The 18,100-nt window shown below is 42.7% G+C and overlaps 1 long non-coding RNA gene across 1 annotated transcript; it reads right to left on the bottom strand.

Annotated features, from left to right (window-relative positions):
- Positions 1 to 11,878: 11,878 nt before the first annotated feature.
- LOC145408533 (uncharacterized) lies at positions 11,879 to 16,013 on the bottom strand. The gene is made up of 3 exons (XR_013898933.1): positions 15,807 to 16,013; positions 13,875 to 13,970; positions 11,879 to 11,989 (listed from the first exon to the last, which is right to left on the bottom strand). It is a non-coding gene; the product is annotated as an uncharacterized LOC145408533 (long non-coding RNA).
- Between the last annotated feature and the right edge of the window lie 2,087 nt (positions 16,014 to 18,100).

An 18,100-nucleotide genomic window follows, 5' to 3' on the forward strand; every position in this document is an offset into this window, starting at 1 on the left:
GTAGGGTGTGTACCAACATTATATACTGCATATACCATATACAATACACCCCATTATTATATACTGCCTAAACCATATACAATACACCCCATTATTATATACTGCATATACCATATACAATACACCCCATAATTATATACTGCATATACCATATACAATACACCCCATTATTATATACTGCATATACCATATACAATACACCCCATTACTATATACTGCATATACCATATACAATACACCCCATTATTATATACTGCATATACCATATACAATACACCCCATTATTATATACTGCATATACCATATACAATACACCCCATTATTATATACTGCATATACCATATACAATACACCCCATTATTATATACTGCATATACCATATACAATACACCCCATTATTATATACTGTATATACCATATACAATACACCCCATTATTATATACTGCATATACCATATACAATACACCCCATTATTATATACTGCATATACCATATACAATACACCCCATTATTATATACTGCATATACCATATACAATACACCCCATTATTATATACTGCATATAGCATATACAATACACCCCATTATTATATACTGCATATACCATATACAATACACCCCATTATTATATACTGCATATACCATATACAATACACCCCATTATTATATACTGCATATACCATATACAATACACCCCATTATTATATACTGCATATACCAAATACAATACACCCCATTATTATATACTGCATATACCATATACAATACACCCCATTATTATATACTGCATATACCATATACAATACACCCCATTATTATATACTGCATATACCATATACAATACACCCCATTATTATATACTGCATATAGCATATACAATACACCCCATTATTATATACTGCATATACCATATACAATACACCCCATTATTATATACTGCATATACCATATACAATACACCCCATTATTATATACTGCATATACCATATACAATACACCACACTATTTATAGGTCAGAACAAATCTATACATAATTATTAAGATAAATTGGAAAAGCATAGACAGTCCTAATAAAACATTAACGTTTATAAAGTGTACTAGTAGTAGTAGTAATAGTAGTAGTAGTAATAGTAATAGTAGTAGTAGTTGTAGTAATAGTAGTTCTAGATGTTAAGAGTATGCATGCTAGTTTGTGTGTGTGTGTGTGTGTGTGTGTGTGTGTGTGTGTGTGTGTGTGTGCTGTGAGGGTATTTAATAAGTGCCAGTATACACGCGTGGGATAATTAACTCCATGTTTAATTAACAGGTATACATGCTTATTTCCTCTGTCTCATTTCAGCACACTCACTGCCATCCCCACGCCCACACCAGCACCCTGAGCCGTCTCCGCAACACACAAGGACCTGCAGGTGAGTTAGCAGTGTATTAAAGGCACACACACACACACACACACACACACACACACACACACACACACACACACCATCACGTCATTCCTCTTAAACAAGAATTTTTACTCCATCCTACATTCACTTCCAGATTTTGTCTCTCTCTCTCTCTCTCTCTCTCTCTCTCTCTCTCTCTCTCTCTCTCTCTCTCTCTCTCTCACACAGACAAACACACACACACACACACACACACACACACACACACACACACACATCATCCAGGTGTAATATGATGAGTACTTAGCTAAGGTGGCTTAGTAGGCTTCGTAACACCCATCCTTTAGCGATTTATTCTTACTATAAGACCTTAACATTGACTTGTTTTTTAATTATATGGTTTTAATATAAATATAGTTAACATCAGTAACATGCACAAAGATACTGAGGTGTGGAGTGCAGAATAAGTTGCCAAGGTAGAGGTGTTACGAAATAGAAGCCAGTTGGAATACCACCGTCAGTCTGCGTTGCCATGGACACCATAGGCTTTCCCGCCAACACCACCGTCCCTGTCATCAGTTCTTCGGGGGGGGGGGGACGAATTCCGTGGGAGTTATTTTCAGTAATTCAGTTGTAAAGTTCTCTGGCTGCATGTAGCGGTTCTTTGTAAAGGGTAACGTCATGGAATCCAGCGGTGTTACAGACAGTATTATAAAGGTTCAGGAATATTGTACATGTTGAATTTTCATGTAACGATTATGTATTATCTGAGATCTCAAAAAAAAAAAAAAATCATTATTCCTAATAAACCCAAACTAAAATCCAAAGCATTTGATCAGTAAATATATCATTATATAACGAACAGCACATCAGAAAGGATACTTTGGCCATTTTGGTCTTATCTGTTCAATCACCCTATACAATATCCAGGTTTCCCTCCCCCGTCCCATTTAGGAACCCCTAAGAGAGAGAGAGAGAGAGAGCGATATGCCCCTCATCCTGTCTCCTCGGTGGCCCACATAAAAATTATATCTCAATAAATGTAACATCCATATGTGTGTGTTTGGTACATGGGAGTGGGTACAGGGTCATTACAGCACCGGCATCATTTATGTATCGCGTTTATACCTAAATAAGTATATTAAAGGGAAAAGTATTAGTTTAACAGTGGTGCTATGTTAAACAGGAAGGCTGTCATCCCACATCGGTCTGAAAAGCAAATGAAAGCAAGTCAGTGTCTGGTTCAAGGGATATTGAAGGCTTATATTGTCAAAGTAATGCGTCAAACATTGAATTATGTTACTGTCTTTACCACTAAGCTATTTATGTCGTAAAACATTGAATTATTATGTTACTGTCTTTACCACTAAGCCACTTATGTCGTAAAACATTGAATTATTATGTTACTGTCTACCACTAAGCTACTTATGTCGTAAAACATTGAATTATTATGTTACTGTCTTTACCACTAAGCTACTTATGTCGTAAAACATTGAATTATTATGTTACTGTCTTTACCACCAAGCTACTTATGTCGTCAATCAAGCACACACTCCCAAAACAACAAATATTTTTATGTGCGAGTTGAGTCTGCGTTGCCATGGAAACCACTCGTTTTCCCGCCAACAGAGCGACGCCCTGTCATCCTGTCTCCTCGGTGGCCAACATAAAAATGACGATATTTCCATTATTTTATCTTTTTCGACTGTTTCTTTGGGGCAGGAGGGTGGGTGTATGGATAGTACAATACTTACACCACTTATTTATTGCAGACGTTGAGGATAAAGATTATTTACAGCAAAATAATATGCTACACAGTGTTCTCAAGTATAATAAGACCAGTAGCCTGCCGAGTCAATCTTAACTCATAGCAAAATTACTGAGGCTTCTTGTTTTTAGTCAACTTAGGGTTCATGAAAGTTTAATATTTTAATAACGACTATTTTTATGCCATTTCCCTTAATTGTATAACTACTCATAGTACAATAAAATCAAATTTCGTAAATGGCCAGCACACCTAGATCTGGGAACTGCGTGGTGTTGTGAGACCTCGAGGTGTTGGTTGAACTGACAAATGTCTTTGGTCGAGCTGATTCATTGAATCAATTCAACGAGGTTAGATAACCTCCGTGTTTGAACTACACTCTCCTATGACTTTATTTTCAGTAACACAACCATAACAGCACATCAGTACGGTTAATTACCATATATTATCAGCGACAAACACCTCAAGCAGCGTTAAAAAATAACCCCTGTTCTGGATCTTGCTGCTGAAATTATGAAGCTAGAATCTGCAGTCTTTGGCATCCATGTTGGGCCAGGGAGACCAACGCAACACAGAAATTACAAGAGTGATATCTTGGCGATTTCTTTCATTTAAGAGATAATTTTGTGATATTGCTTGTATAGGCCAAGAGGCCAGTGTGTACCATCTTCAGGCGGACTACCAGCCTCCAGAATGACCTAATAATGATACAAGAGACAAACTTAGATCAGCCAATTAGTTACTTGCAAGGGTTTCTCTTCTTAGTGTTACAACTTGACACTCTCACCAACAACACCCTAAAAATGACGTCAGAATTAAAATAATTTTACCTTAGCGCCGTTGATCTATTTTGTATTATTATTATCAACTGATGTGACTGAGAAACTTGCCAATTTGGGTGTAGTTATGTAGTGAAGTTAAAGCAGACATCAAGTGCACATTAGCACCACATTAGCTGACCTGACACATTAAGTTCTAACAAAATATGACGTAATATTCATAACACATCTCACCTTTACCTGTGTACAGGAGCCTTTTGTTTTCACTGGTATATCCCCCAAACACTTCACCACCAAACCAGGCTGAATATTTAGCTGGAAATACCTCCATACACACCGATTTCTGATACCGATTTACTTCCGTAAAGGAATATTTATCGTAAGAAATGGTTAAGATCATTTACGACTACGGTGCTACAGCCATGGCAGCCTCGCATCACCCCACACAGTTGCCAGATCACAGGGTGTCTCCGGAAGTTGCATGTCAGTAATTCAGTTAACAGAGAGACACGAATATCTCACAGAATGGTTTTGAATTATGACCGCTAAGACAGCAAGGACGAAATATGTATGAGAAACTAGCAGTCTTTATAATATCCCTTTAATCTGGAACCGACATCAGAGGCCAAGGGTACTTTTACTGTTGGTAACATTGGTATGCACATCATTTTAGCTTTAAATACAATTATTCGACTATACAGGCGAGAACTAAGCTATGTCGGTATTGTAATATCGGTACAGCCACCCGTCTGAACCAAGGAGACAGTCCTAAACAATAAAATAGTGGAAATATCGTCATTTTTATGTCGGCCACCGAGGCTAGAGGGTGGCTGGGAAGTAGCTCGAGTGGACACGGAAACAAATGGTCGCCATGGCAACGCAGACGCTGGACTGTATTATTGTTTACATTTCTATTGCGATTTGTTCTGCTCATCACACTCCAGCATCTGCTTAGATTATATCAATACAAATGATTCCAGTATCAAAATGATATTAATGTAATAGAAGAGAATACTAAGTTAAAATACGAGAAATATATTGCTAAGGAAGAGGTGCGAGGGAAGAGGGTGGGTGTAAATGGGTGTAGGTGGGAGTGGTTAGGTGTAGGGTTTTTTAAAGACTGGACTACGTGTTGACCAAGTCTGGATTTTAGCACGAGGATAATAAGAAAATAAAGGAGATATACCATAGGAAATACAATTACTTGTAATATTAACACCATACAAACCATCACTTTATTACAAACTAGGAAGTAAAGCTGTTTTTATTTGTCTTAAGAGTGTAACTGGGATGGTACGTTTCCTCCTTATATTGGTAATACTGAAAGAATATTATTTTTGGCTTAAATAACGTTGTTCAGGTACACAGGCGATACATAAGTGATCCAGTGTTGTAATAACCATATACACACCCGCCTGTACCAAAAACACACAGCTGGCAGGGGAAATTATTGAAATATCGTCAATTTTATGCTGGTCACCGAGGAGTGAGGATGACAGCCACGTCGCTCGTGTGAGGGGAAGACCAGTGGTATCCATGGCAACACAGACTCACCCTCATATTCCTAGTGGACCTGGTGATTCGTAACACGTCTTCCGTAGCGATTTAGTCTACATATTACGCTTCAGTAGTATCTCTTATGTTGTTGACGCGACCTATATCTACACAAAAATGACAAATAGCATGTACTATTATGTTTAGTTCTAATATTTCGTAACGTTTCCTCGGTGGCGATTTACTCTGCTCATTTTGTCTCATAATCTCGTCATGTTAATAGAAGCATTGATGTCAAAAGAGATAAATTACATACAAAAGAAGGCCAAGATGTAATACTGGAATAAGTCGCTGTGAAAAATGTTACGAAACCTGAGGGAAGACCAGTCCCAGTAACAAGTAAAATCGTTTGAAGTTAAAATGATTGATACGTAATAGTAATGTTTGGATTATTTACCTTTATTGATATTAGCTTAGAGCAGCCTGGGTTAGCAAGAGTAAAGTAAATGCTACGTTATAGTAGTACTTGTATTATTTATCTTTATTGATATCAGCTTAGAGCAGCCTGGGTTGGACTCCCGTCACACTATATATTACTTGGCCTGATTCTCCTGGCATGACTCTCTCTATCTTTATCTGTGTCTACATCTATCTATGTCTAATTATCTATCTGTATCGCTACACGCTGGATTTCCGTCAGGGTTGGCCACAAACGCATTATCCTCTGCCATCTGACTGACCTCTCTCCAGCTCACATATGCCCTTCTCGTCTGTATCTTATCCCTCCGTCCCATCCCGGGTCTCCCCTTCCCTGTCCCTCCCGTGTCACCTTACTTACTCTTAATCAGTGGCTTTTTCTTCTCCATCCTCTCCACTTGGCCAAACTATCTCAAAATCCATCTTTTCATGTGCTTACCACCTCCACATCAAGACCCGCACGCTCCTTCACTTCTCAGTCGTCTCTCTCACGTAATGGTGTGCACAGATATTTTGTTATTGCTATTTCCATGACTTATTTAGTGTAGGACAGACATCTGGTACTGAAGGAGTGGGATGCAGTCTACATGAACCCTTTTACTAATCAAGGACTCCTTAACTTGTGTGCTGGTAGGACGAGGCAGGTAACAAAATACATGATGAGGTATAAACAGTATGCAATAGGGTGTTAAGATGTGTGTGTGTGTGTGTGTGTGTGTGTGTGTGTGTGTGTGTGTGTGTGTGTGTGTAATTAATAGGTATATAATTTACTATTGGCTGATTTCAGCACCCGCACTGCCACACCCACGCCCGCACCAGCAGACTAAGCCGCCCTGGAACACAAGACATCTCCAGGTGAGTTGCCTCCTTCCTCCTCAGTGCCAACCTCCAAATCCTAATCCTACCCTCTCAGTGCCAACCTCCTAATCCTTATCCTTCTTCCACTTAGTGTCAACCTCCTTATCCTACCCCCCTCAGTGCCAACCTCCTCCTAATCCTACCCCCCTCTCGGTGCCAACCTCCTCCTCCTAATCCTACCCCCCTCTCGGTGCCAGCCTCCTCATCCTAATCCTGATCCTTCTCAGTGTCAGTTTCCTTCTTCTAAACCTACCCCCTCTCAGTGCCAACCTTTCCCTCCTCCTCCCCTCCCTCAGTGCTAGCTTCCTCCTGCTCCCCTCCCTCAGTGCTAGCTTCCTCCTCCTTCCCTCCCTCAGTGCCAGCCTCCTCCTCCCTTCCCTCAGTGCCAGCCTCCTCCTCCCCTCCCTCAGTGCCAGCCTCCTCCTCCCTTCCCTCAGTGCCAGCCTCCTCCTCCCCTCCCTCAGTGCCAGCCGCCTCCTTCTCTCCCTCAGTGCCAACCTCCTCCTTCTCTCCCTCAGTGCCAGCCTCCTTCTCCCCTCCCTCAGTGCCAGCCTCCTCCTTCTCTCCCTCAGTGCCAACCTCCTCCTCCTCCTTCTCTCCCTCAGTGCCAACCTCCTCCTCCTCCTTCTCTCCCTCAGTGCCAACCTCCTCCTCCTCCTTCTCTCCCTCAGTGCCAACCTCCTCCTCCTTCTCTCCCTCAGTGCCAACCTCCTCCTCCTCCTTCTCTCCCTCAGTGCCAGCCTCCTCCTCCCTTCCCTCAGTGCCAGCCTCCTCCTCCCCTCCCTCAGTGCCAGCCTCCTCCTCCCTTCCCTCAGTGCCAGCCTCCTCCTCCCCTCCCTCAGTGCCAGCCGCCTCCTTTTCTCCCTCAGTGCCAACCTCCTCCTTCTCTCCCTCAGTGCCAGCCTCCTCCTTCTCTCCCTCAGTGCCAACCTCCTCCTCCTTCTCTCCCTCAGTGCCAACCTCCTCCTCCTCCTTCTCTCCCTCAGTGCCAGCCTCCTCCTCTTCCTCTCCCTCAGTGCCAACCTCCTCCTCCTCCTCTCCCTCAATGCCAACCACCTCCTCCTCCTCATCTTCCTCAGTGCCAGCCTCCTCCTCCTCCTCTCCCTCAGTACCAACCTTTTCCTCCTCCTCCTCTCCCTAAGTGCCAACCTCCTCCTCCTCCTCTTCTCCCTCAGTGCCAGCCTCCTCCTCCTCCTCTCCCTCAGTGCCAACCTTCTCCTCCTCCTCCTCTCCCTCAATGCCAACTTCCTCCTCCTCCTCTCCCTCAGTGCCAACCTCCTCCTCCTCCTCCTCCTCTCCCTCAGTGCCAACCTTCCTCCTCCTCCTCCTCTTCTCCCTCAGTGCTAACCTCCTCCTCCTCTTCCTCTCCCTCAGTGCCAACCTTCCTCCTCCTCCTTTCCCTCATTGCCAACCTCCTCCTCCTCCTCTCTCTCTGTGCCAACCTTCCTCCTCCTCCTCTTCCTTTACCTCTCAGTGCCAACTTCCTCCCCCTCTTCCCCTTCTCGTCGTCCCCCCTCCCCATCTCCTCCTCCTCCTCGTCCCCTCTCCCCCTTCTCTTCTTCCCCCCATCCCCATCACCTCGTCCTCCTTCCTTCTTCTCCTCCTCTTCCTCCTCGTCCACATCATCGGCCTGAAGAGCCCATGATATGTGTTTTATTCCAGCTTTTCCTCGCGGTTTTATGTATTTTTTTTTTATGTAGTCTTTTTTGAATAATATTTTCGCCTGTGCAAATAAAGTCGTCTTCTGTGTGTTTCAATTCCAAAATATGGGAGAGCGAAAAAAAATTTGGTGAGCTGCAGGATTTAGCAATAGGGCATCATAAGGCCCGGGTGTTCAGCCGTGGTACAAGCTTGCAATTTTCCCCACCAGGTGGCAGCACCAGTCTCCTCAGGAACAGGAAAACATAAGCCCCCTTCCCTGCGCAACCAAAGATAGTTCAAAGGATGACCCATAGATGGCAGCACCATTGTTAGTGCTGCCATCTATTGGTCATTCTTTGAACTATTGTTGGTTGCACAGGGAAGGGGTCTTATGTTTTGCTGTTCCTGACAAGACTGGTGCTGCCACCTGGTAGAAAATATGTGAACTAACCAGTGTGAACTAATTTTACCAGTGGTGAACACCAAGGTTGTCATTCCCCCCTGTTCATCCCTGGGCCTGGTAAGTATTGTCTTGTACACTATTACAGGATATAGGAAACAGGGTAGGTAGTATTGCCACCACTTTATTTTGTACTCCAGTGTTCAGCACGTTACATTCAAGTTACATACATTGCATATGAGGGTCAGGGCTGTGAAAAAGCATGTAAATAATGAAGGGGGAGATGTGTTAGTGGAGAGAGAGAAAGAGAGTCACACGGGGGGGGGGGGATTCTTTTCTCAATTCATGACTCAAAAAAAAATCAAAGATACTTTCTGTGGACTCGACCACTCCATATAAAGACACAATACTGGATGGTTTTAGGAGTAGTAGTAGTAGAAGTAGTAGTAGTAGTAGTTCTAACCACAAGTTCATCTGAAATGTGAACCCAGTGGGCTAAAGGCTGCAATTATTGTGTAACTGATTATTTTCCAATCTCGGTATTGATAAAGGGAAGACAGTATGGGTAGGAGAGTGAGAGGGGTGGGTGGGAGGGCAGGATAGACAGGGTGACGGGGTATGGGGTATGGGGAGGACATCTGAGACAGTTTAGTGATAAATTACTGGTGATGGATGGGAAAATAATAATCAGCAGTGCACAATAATTCCAGCCTGCAGTCCACTGGGTTCACATTTCAGATGGACTACTATTACTACTACTAAACCATCCAGTATTGTATCTTCATATGGCATGGGTGAGTGCACGGAAAGCATTTTGTATTTTATCTGGGCCATAAATTGAGGAAAGAACCCCCCCCCCCTTGTAACTCTCTCTCTCTCTCTCTTCCCTTATCATACCTGACCCCCATAATTCTCTCTCTCTCTCTCATATCCCTTTATCATACATCTCCCCCTTAACTCACACACACACCGCTCACTGGTGCAGGGGTAACGTTCTCGCTTGCCAACTGGTGGACGGGAGTTCGCGCCTGGCTCAGGTTGCGAAAAGTTTCACTGATGAAGTGGGTGGTTACTGTCCCCCTTGAGCAAGGGGATGTGTGTGTGTGTGTGTGTGTGTGTGTGTGTGTGTGTGAAGGTCACAGCCTTGCCCTTTGATCGGACTATATGAGATCTCAGCTCCCTTCCGGGAGGGTAAAAAAAAGCTGACGATCACGACCATCAAGTGATCCTGACCGACCCGGTGAATTACACACACACACATTCTCATTATATGTACCCTTCAACCCCCCTTCTCTCTCTCTCTCTCACACACACATACAATTCCATTTCCCCTTGTTATTTGTACCTCTCTCTCTCTCATACACACACACAAAACCATCTCCCCTTATTAATGGTATGTGCTCTCTCTCTCTCTCTCACACACACACACACACAAACGTTCTCGCTTGCCATCTGGTAGACGGGAGTTCGCACCTCGCTCAGGTTGTGAAAAGTTTCACTGACGATGTGGGTGGTTACTGTCCCCCTTGAGCAAGGGGACGGGTGTGTGAAGGTCACAGCCTTGCCCTTAGATCGGACTATATGAGCTCTCAGCTCCCTTCCGGGAGGGTAAAAGCTGACGATCACGACCATCAAGTGATCCTGACCGACCCAGTGAATTACACACACACACACACATACATCCCATTTCCCCTTCTGTGTACCCTGCCTCTCTCTCCTGCATAAGGTGTAGGAGGTAAACTTTTTAACACAGTGTAAAGGTCTAACTAAACAGTGTGTAATATGTAACACTAAAGATGCCACTGCAATATAATTATTTGGTCCACAATATATATATATTTTTATGCATAAATTCTGTAAGTTTTGATGTCTTTCCATATGCTGATACTATTTTGCTGCCAGCTTTAGTAATGGCAACTTTAGTGTTACATTGTACACTAATACTTACATTATACAGTGATACAGACCAGTGGTATAACTGACTGACAATACCAACATCACATACGGCTGTACCCCAAACAGTACTTAGCACAAAAACAGAAGACTGGAAGAAATTTGGACCAAGTTAAGGTAAAAAGGGTATAGACAGGCAACTGAAACAAGACTGTGGAAATGTATACACAAGAATTTATTTTTACAACATAACATTCATTTACTATACATATATGGTACATGCCTATACTCTCTTCACCTTAACCTGGCCGAATTTTCATAATTTTGTGGCTGAAATTCTTGTTCAATGCCGGAAACATCATTTTCATAGCACTTCCTCATTACTAGCACAATATTCTAGGTAATGTCTTTTTACAAGTACTGTACAGTGATAATGGAAAAGATGTTAATTTTAGGCCACGTTAGAGTGCTGGTAAAAAATGTATAGTAATATTAGCTGTGCATTCAGACAAACTATTATTCTGACACTTGAAGCCTTTGTGGATCTATTTTACATTCACTTATTCAGGCCATCACAAGAAACTAATGGCAAACTGTCTGGCTTTTGCAGTGTTGTCTCTGAAAGCAGACATTTTGTGCCCCATACTGAATGGCCTCGGTAAACATCCAGTGTGAAGTGGTTACAGGTACTTTAATTTTTTGTCTGCACAGATCAATGGCTTAGCATCAATTAACTACCAGTAATATCTGTCTATCTATTGCCAGATGCCTCAATCCCATTCAGGGTGGCCACAAACAAATTGCCTCCACGTCGCCCTGTCCCCCGCCATTTCACTGCCCCGCTCCCAACTCACACTACCAGTAATAGCTTTAGAAAATTGTCCTCCTGATGCAAAGGGTAATAGAAATTCACATAATGGAGCATTTAGAAAAAGATCCACTGATCCAGCTCTACACATGTCTGTGTCTATGAAACAGGCTGAGCATTAAGCACAAGTCCGTTTGTATATATGTACTACAACTCTAACCTGGGATTTAAAAAGAAAGAAAGAAAGAAAAAAAAATGATAGTCCCCCCACCCACACAAAACCTTCGGTGTAAAAATGTCCTGTACATAATCACTTTAGTCCAGTTCAATTAATATACAACCATTTATATGTACAAAACACACCTACAGTATTTGCATGATCATCTTCTACCTATGGTCAATAAATAAAACTTCAGCAAGTGATGTGACAGATGTTGGAAGCCGTGAGTTGAGGAGCTTGGACAACAGGAAGAGTGGATTGCTGCAGCCTGGTGGGGAGAGAGACACTGTGTTACTAGAGTAATAAGCAAAATAACTGCATAGGAAGAGATATTAGGAAGTTTACTGATGACAATATGGGCCCTAGTGTTTTAGTACAGCAGGAAAAACATCATATGATCATAACTGATCATCAGCATAATAAGAAATACTGCCATCATATTCATCATCTTGATGATGTTTTTCCTGCTGCTGTAGTCCCAGGCTCTGAAGGTGAACCAGTGAACTACAAGCTCTTATCTTGCAGTCAATCCTCATTCTTTTCGGGGGATAACAAGACTGGGTACATGGTTATATCAGTGCCACTGCATGAAGGCATCCTTCAATAGCATCTTGATACAACAAAATAACAAAACCCTACTTATATGCTTTCTCTTTCTGGATCCTACCTAACCTGATGTTTTAATGGAATTAGGGTTATCCATCATCCAACCCTATGTTGCCCCATGAAGAGTATAGAAGCCTAGGACTAGGAAACTTGGTCCTAATATTTACGATGAGAGTGACCAGCCTCACTCATCCCTGCATGGCATTACATGTGCATTATACCCCAACCACTCCTTGGATATTAACCTACATAGGCCCAATCTGACTGGGGCGCCTGAATTACCCACTAAACCACCAGGTGCCATAATTTGGTATATGGTTACCACCCAGCACAGCAAATGGTTTCCTGGTGCACAGGAAACCATTTGGCTTGTCACTCAGTGTAGAGTCACCCACAGGCAGAAGAAAGAGGAAAGAATGAAGGAAGGCAAGACAGAAGAGGAAGGAAGAAAGACAGGAAAGGGCAGACACCCAAAGCAGCACTACACAGTGAGTGGATGGTGAGTGTCCCCACCTACCAACAAGTTAGGGTAATAAGGATGCAGGGGGGGGGGATAATAATTTCAACCCTATCTTAAAAAAAAAAAAAAAAAAAAAAAAAAAAAAAAAAAGTTGGGCAAACAGTAGGATTGGGGTGGAAGGGGGATGACCAAGGCCCATCAGTTAGAAACTGCCTAATATCTCTCCAAAGTGATTATTCTGCTTATTACTCCTTACTATCCTCTTGTGTCATTTAAATCATTACAATACCTCCATACTCAGCATAAATAACATACAAATTGACAGCAGGCAGCCCTATCCAAAAATAATTAGCTAAGGAAAAGATGCTAAGCAGCCTCCTTAAGTTACAAGAATATGGACCCAGGGGTTATGCTGATACAACGACAATTAATGCTATTTTGTGGCCTATTACACAGGCAGCTGGAGGTACTCAGTGCCAACGAGGCAACGGTTACCAGCCTCACTTGCCCACCCCTCAGATGAAACCCTTACAGTGTCCATCCAGCTGGAGCATCTTAACCCACTAAACCACCACCCAGCATAGCAAATGCTTTGGGATATAGCAAACCATTTCACTTGTCACTCAGAGGGACTACATAGGAGACAGGGAAGGATGGGGACAACATGAAGTAGAGAGAGAGAGGATGGGGACTACAAGTAGAGAGGGGGGATGAGGAGGGGGACATCAAGGAGAGGGAGAGATGGGGATTGCATCAAGGGGGGGGGGACTACATCAGGCAGAGCATAGAGGAGGAGGGAGGCACTACACTGCATGGGGGAAGAGAGGGGGTCACTATCATGTGGATGGAGGGGGAAGGGGTGGGGATTAAGAAAAAGGGGGAAGGGAGAGAGAGTGACTGGACCCTAACCCTCCACTATTATACTATAATTTTTTTATGATAAATACAACCACCATTACAACCAGTGCTTCACCTTTCACAAACAAGACATATGATAAAGAAGGCATAAGATAATTTTTAATCAAGTGGACATAAAATGTATTTTACTTAAAATGAAAACAACTGTAACCTTCAATACATTAATTACCTTGGCCATCAAGAAGGGCAAGTATGAAGGCACACTTGGATGTCAACTGGCAGTCTGTCTCACCCTTATCGTAGCTGATCACTTGTCCTCGCACCTCTGTTGTGAATGGGATCAAAACAAAACTGGTTAAAAAAAATAATAAAATTGTTAAAAGCCACTCCTCCAACCATTATACAACCCTTCAGTGCCCCATCCAGGAGCACAGGTGCCTGGGTCTACACAGCTTAGTCCAGGCTAGATTAAGAGGCAAGTGACCAGGTGCTCTTTCTTGAATAAGGGAAATGTTGGCAGTAAGGGAGGAGGAGGAGGAGGCTGGAACTAAGAGAGAAGATGAGAATGAAATAGAAGTGGAGGAAGAGGCTGGCATTATGAGAAGAGGAGGGGGGGGGGAGCTGGCATTGAGAGAGGAGAATGGAGGAAGAAGGGGTTGGCAATGTGATAGACGGAAAGGAGTACTGAGCTGGCACACACACAAAGGAGAAGGCAGAGGCTGGCTCAGAGATAAAGAGGAGAGGAGGAGGAAGGGGCTGGCATTGAGACGGAGAAGAGGAGGAATAAGGAGCTGGCAGAGAGAGAGAGACAGACAGACAGAAAGGGGTAGGCACTGGGAAATGAGGGGAAGCAGGAGTAGGGGGCTACAAGTGAGAGGGAGGGAGGGAGAAGGAGGTGTAGGGGAAGTGCACTGAGAAAGCAGGAAGTTAGGTGTAAGGGACAAGGGACTGAGGAGGGAGCAAGGTGTAAGGGAAGTGCACTGAGAAAGGAGGGGGATGAGGAGAAGGCTGCAAATGAGAGGTATGGGGGAGGGGATAAGTCTCTGTGAAGATAGAGGGTGGTGGGGGAGGGAGGAGAAAGGGGCAGGCACTGTGAGAGAAAGGGAAGAGAAGGAAATTACTAACACTGGGGGAAGAGAGAGAGAGAGAAGGGGGGGGGGGCTGGCATTAAGAGCAGAGGAGGAGGAAGAGGCTGGCACTGAGGGAGGAAGAGTAATGAAAGCTGTTTAGGGAAAAGTTAACAGTAAAGAAGTTTCAATCCTAAGATCAGATGATAAAAATTTTACTTTGTGTGGGTACCAATAAAATACTACCATATACCTGGCCCTTTCAGTATGGGGTCTTTAAAGTATTTATTTTCATTATCCACAGACAATTAACATTAACTGTATTTTATTTTGAAGGGAGTACTATCAGCGTCTTGGCTACAGGAAGTCATCTCAGTTCGATAAAATTGTTAAAGAAATTTAAAAATTAAATAAAAATTTACACCAGTATCATACTGAAAGGTTTAGGTCCAAATCACAAAACTTTATCCACAGACAGTTTAAATTTATTGTATTTTTTAAGAGAGTACTTGCATCTTGGCTGTATGTGGTTCATCACAATTCGATAAAATTGTTAGAAGAATGGATTTTAAAAAATATATCATCATCCTGAAAGGTTTAATGGGTCCAAAGCACAAAAGGTTAAACTTCAGTGGTTTCTTTAAATATACGCTCACTATTGCCTGATTATTTACTTCAGCATTATAGGAACCTCTAATGATGAAGTATCTGAAATCCATACTTAACTCCTCCACTTACATCCCTTGATATCTTGGCTGGAGGTAAAGAATAAAAAAAATATAAACCAATTAAGAAGACACAATTATATAATAATAACTCTCATCTTAAATGTCGGGACCAACTGCCTAGCCCTGGGCTCCTACGCTCCTCATGGGGCAATGTAGGATTGGATGATGGATGGAACAATAATAATAAAAACTAAGCCAAAAATTACATGCCAGTTTTGTCAGTAATATAAATCCACCTGACAAACACTGCATCATCCAGATATCAGTGGAGTTTCGTTACCTCGTGATAAATACACAGCTGGACACATAGAGACAAACAAATGTAATTACATACAATGACAGCAAACACAGGCAGATATGACTAACCTTGCATCATCCAGGTATTGGTGAGTGACTGGAGGCGTTTACCAAGAGACAGTGCGTGTTTGGGCAACACTAGAGGCCTTCCGTGTTGCTGCTGCCCCTCCACCGTGGATGATGGACAGGCCAGGGGATGAGGGGTGACAAGGTGGAGGAAGTGGGAGGTTCGGCTGATCAGTTTTGCCTGCCACACTAACAATCCTGCTCAATGGCTCAGATCTGATACTTGCCGAATGCCCTGTGGGAGAACGAGTCACTTTAACTCCTCTGCAATTACATTGATTTTCAGTACTGTATAATCCTGCTATATACAGACTTGATTCTGCTTGGGTAAATATGAAACCTTGAGAGGTCTGACATACCACCAGACTCCCTGTTCATACATAGCATCCCAATATTTCTCCCCCAATTCCTATCAGAGAAATGAGATGAGGTAGGATCCTGCCCAAACCTCCCCACCAGAAAGAGAGAGTATAACAATCAAACAGCATACCCAGTGACATATGCCAGTTATTATCACCAAACAATGAAATAATGGCTCCACCTTATAAGTACAACCTGGTTGATCATCTTCCCTTTAGCATTTCTTAACTCCAGTAACACCTACACTTATAAAGTATTAAAGGTACCACTCAACTTTTTCTCTACCATTCACACATGCACTGCTCAAAATGGCAATGTGGTTAACTCATACAAAACCCTAATACAAATGGGCTCCTGACGGTACCAGTAGTTATGTTTATGGAATTTATGGAAATCTGTTCGTATGAAAGAGTACATAACCTGTGGGCAAAAATGGGGACTGGGTGTTTAACCACTACCAACTTACACCTATTATGCTATATATATAAGGCAATTTTAAACAAGAGTAAAGGTTAGTTATATCTAAAACGCATAAACAAAATTAACATATGACATTTAATAATGATACCTATTGTACTGGATGCATAATGATCCCAAGAAAAGCTACTGGAATTGAAATCACATCCTCAAACTCCTGACTCTGGCTACTGATTGCAAACAACAGTTATAAACAAGAGTGACATAACCCTTAAAGGATTAATGCTGCTGGCAATATACAGGAATAATTTATCTTACTATTGCCACAAGCCTTAATCCTGTATGGGGTGACCACAAACAAACTGCTTCCACAATGCCCGGTCCTTTGGCTGCCCTCCCTCCAACGCATATCCTCTTATTTATCTTTCCAGTTCATCCTCCCATCTCATCCCCGGTCTCCCCCTCCACCTCATGCACACACACTGTCCTAACCAGTCTCTCGTTCTTCACCCTCTCCACATGGCTAGCAATTTATGCCCTTAATTAACCCACCAATTCACAGAAAACTATTCCTAACATGTTACGAAAATCCAGGATACTTGATTTCATAATTCTGTCTCAACTGTTGTAATGTCTGAGGTGATACACTGGCAAGTATTTATAATGGTCCCCACCCAAGTAACAGCATGAACAAACCTCCCTAAGTTTACTAAAAAATTGTTTAGTTTTTGTTACTCTGATATTCCATCTAAATGACTTCCTTATGAAGTGTTTGTTAACACTGAGTGAAGACAGATGTAGTACACACGCCATTTTACAAACAATTTAAGCTTTGTAAAGTATATAAATAGGGATGCCTTCAGGTGGTGTACTGGTCAGCTCCACTGCCAGGTTTGACAAACATCCCTCAGCTCCCTCCCTATCCCCAGAAAAGTGGATGATGAACTGCAAGAGGGCAGCTGCAGCCCACAGTTCACTGGGTTCACATTGCAGATGTGCTTTAGGACACTACTACATGTGTTGTGTGGTGCTGGTGCAGGATTTGTGCATTACACTGACAATATAATAAATATCACCTGTAGTGCTGCCAGCCAGTTGGGTACAGCCTGGGGCATTCCAACAGACAGGTACTTGTACGGTATATAATAATTACACTGACAAATTATAGTAAATATCACCTGTAGTGCTGCCAGCCAGTTGGGTACGGCTGGGACATTCCAACAGACAGGTACTTGTATACAATTGTCATAAGTGCTGCAGTGAACCCATTTTCATTGTCCTCTTCTCTCCTCTCATTGCTGCAGCCTTCAAATGACCCCAGTGACCTGGATGATGGTGAAGATGGTTTGGTTGATGATGAGGATGACGTATTGGTTGACGCTGCTGACGATGAGGATGATGATCCTCCAACTAGTGCATGCACCAGCTGAGCAGAGCAGCCACTGACCTCAGTACACAGCTCTGTGAGTGTTGGGAAAGATATTGTGTATGACAAATAAATAAATAACTACATCAATTCA

Source organism: Coenobita brevimanus, chromosome 77 (genome assembly GCF_032717465.1).
Source record: "Coenobita brevimanus isolate Jiangsu-jjx chromosome 77, ASM3271746v2, whole genome shotgun sequence".
NCBI classification, from domain to species: Eukaryota; Metazoa; Arthropoda; class Malacostraca; order Decapoda; family Coenobitidae; genus Coenobita; species Coenobita brevimanus.